General features: G+C 49.6%; 1 protein-coding gene across 1 annotated transcript in view; it reads right to left on the reverse strand.

The window, feature by feature from the left end:
- PLEKHA7 (pleckstrin homology domain containing A7) overlaps positions 1-2,842 on the reverse strand; it is a 224,989-nt gene that overhangs the window by 195,589 nt on the left and 26,558 nt on the right. The gene's annotated exons all lie outside the window — the stretch shown is intronic.

Consider the following 2,842-nt stretch of genomic DNA (forward strand, 5'->3'; position numbering starts at 1 on the left):
ATATTCATTCTCCCCTTCTTGACCAGAGATTGGTTATCTGGATAATCTCAACTCAGAGCAATTTTTTTTTTTTGTCTATAAATAATTCCCATTCGGATACCAAGTATCCCATTCATAGGCAGGCAGGTCTATCCGTAAGCAGCTTGTGTACATGGGGTCTCTATATCTTGTGAGGCTACCCTGTGTCTGTTACCCAGCTGCCACCACAAGGAGTGGCTACATCAATGAGCTACGTCTGTGGCTGAGAAGCAAGGGATCCCGCCAGGGACAGACTGAAGCGAGGCAGGCAGTGCCAGGAAGGACAAGGAACCCTTGGGACCTCCCTAGCCACTGTATGTCTTCAATTCCTGTTACCCCCAAAGAAATCGGTCCAGTGCTGAGCCTATAGAGAGAAATACTCCACACAGAAAAATGCTGTATCAGACCTTTGGAAGAGTTGCAATGGCCGAAACAGCTAACACGTGTTGAACAATCACAGTACGTCAGATGTTGTTCTAACGCTTTACGTGGATTAACTTTTCGCAAGAAACCTATGAGGCAGGTGCTATTCTTAGGGCATGTCTAGGGCCACACAGTTAGTGGTGGAGCCAGGATTCAACCAGAGTCAGCCTGGGTCCTCAGAGGATGGTTAGGGAATTCCCAAACTCTCCCCTGGTGTGGTCTATTCCCCTGGACCACAGCCACCACCCACAGGGCATTCCTGGCAGAAGGGAGAACGTGCACAAAGGCATGGAGGATGAAAGCCAATGAGACAGCAGGGAGGAAAACTGTTCTCTGAGGTAGAGTTATGCTTTTCTTTGGCTTGGTTTTGCGGGGTAGGGGAGAAAAGACAGGCAAGATAGAGCCAATTGATGAAGGGTCTTACACAGACTTTGCACTTCATCTAAATGAGTTGAGGTGCACCAAGTGCCCAGGACTTAGCCACAGTAGGCCTTCAATAAACAAAAGTTCCTTTCTCCTTGTGCAGAGAGATCAATGGGGACTCACTTAGGTTTTCTAATCCAAGGAGTGACAAAATCAAATTTGCATTTTAGAAAGAATGTTGCTCTGTTCATCTTGTAGTCTCAGATGAAGCCTTGAAGGGTGAACGCAATATTGATGATGATCAGAACACAATAGTAAAATGACACAGGGCTTCCCTGGTGGCGCAGTGGTTAAGAATCCGTCTGCCAATGCAGGGGACACGGGTTCGAGCCCTGGTCTGGTATGATCCCACATGCCGCGGAGCAACTAAGCCCATGTGCCACAACTACTGAGCCTGCGCTCTAGAGCCTGTGAGCCACAACTACTGAGCCCACATGCTACAACTACTGAAGCCTGCGTGCCTAGAGCCCGTGCTCCACAACAAGAGAAGCCACCGCAATGAACAGCCCATGCACCACAGCGAAGACCCTATGCAGCCAAAAATAAATAAATTAATTTTAAAAAATTAAAAATAGGGGCTTCCCTGGTGGCGCAGTGGTTGAGAGTCCGCCTGCCGATGCAGGGGACATGGGTTCGTGCCCCAGTCCAGGAAGATCCCACATGCCGCAGAGCAGCTAGGCCCGTGAGCCATGGCCACTGAGCCTGCGCGTCTGGAGCCTGTGTTCCGCAACAGGAGAGGCCACAACAGTGAGAGGCCCGCGTACCGCAAAAAATAAAATAAAATAAAATAAAATAAAATAAATAAATAAAATGACATAATATAATGATAAATGCATTTCTGTGGTATTTACTATGTACCAGGTATTATCTTTATTATGTTATGTGTGTTAAATTAATTTAATTCTCATAACAATCCTGTGAGTTAGACACTATTCTTATCCCCATTTTGCAAATGGGGAAACTGAGGCCCAGAATGGGAAGTGTTACCACTGGGATTCCAACCCAGCTGGTCTGACTTTATAGCCAGTCCTCCTAAGGCCCAGGCAGCCCTGTCCAAGGGGAGGAAGAGCTTCTTATATATAGCACCTGTGATGATACTCCAGCCTGGGTTACAGGGATGTCTCCCAGCCACCTCCAGCCCCTCACCCCAGCACTCCTCTCTCTCACCATCGCCAAGTTAGCCAAATGCAAACCACATCCCAGGCTGGAAACACCATTTTCCCACAAGAGGCTGGTAATATTAGAGGGGAAAAAAGGAGCTGCAATAAGTTGGCTCTTGAGCCACAAAGAGAAAATGAAGGAATGAAGAGGAGTGGGCCACCAGATCCCCTAGATTTCAGGGTGGAAAGTGTTCAATTAAAATGCATTCTGCCCGAGCTCAGCAGCAGCATCTCAACAGAGCCTCCATTGTTCCTGTCTAAGCTGCTGCTGCCCACAGCCCACACGCGGCAACGGAACAGGCTGTCGTCATGGAACCGGAATGCGGGGTCCTGGCCCTCAGACAGCACCAGAAACACCACTCTGTTTACCCACGTTGCCCCTATTTAAAAACAAAACAAAAAACCCCACTCCACCCTTGGACCTTCAGCATCCAAGACCCCGGGGAAGGACAGACGGTGGTGGGAGGACACTCCTTATGCCGCCTGTGCGCGGCGGGTCTGCCAGAAGATTCCCAGTGAGCCAGCCAGGCTGAGAGAGACAGGCCTCCCCCAGGATGCTCAGAAAGTACCTTTGGGAATATATAAAAATCAGACACAAACAGCCATCTGTGTGGGGCATAAACCTCCCTGGAAGGGTCCCAGGCCCCTTCAAAAAATCTTTATGCCCGAAGAATCTGGAATGTTGGGCCAAGGGCTCGGAGTCCAGGCGCTATTCATGCAGGCTCCCTGCATAAAGAGAAACCCTGCAGGGCAGAGACAGGGCTGTGTGTCCAGCCAACTCTGGGACAGAGGCAAGCTGAGGCCGGCCGCTGGCCATG

The sequence above is a fragment of the Tursiops truncatus genome, chromosome 8 (genome assembly GCF_011762595.2).
Source record: "Tursiops truncatus isolate mTurTru1 chromosome 8, mTurTru1.mat.Y, whole genome shotgun sequence".
Taxonomy (NCBI): Eukaryota; Metazoa; Chordata; class Mammalia; order Artiodactyla; family Delphinidae; genus Tursiops; species Tursiops truncatus.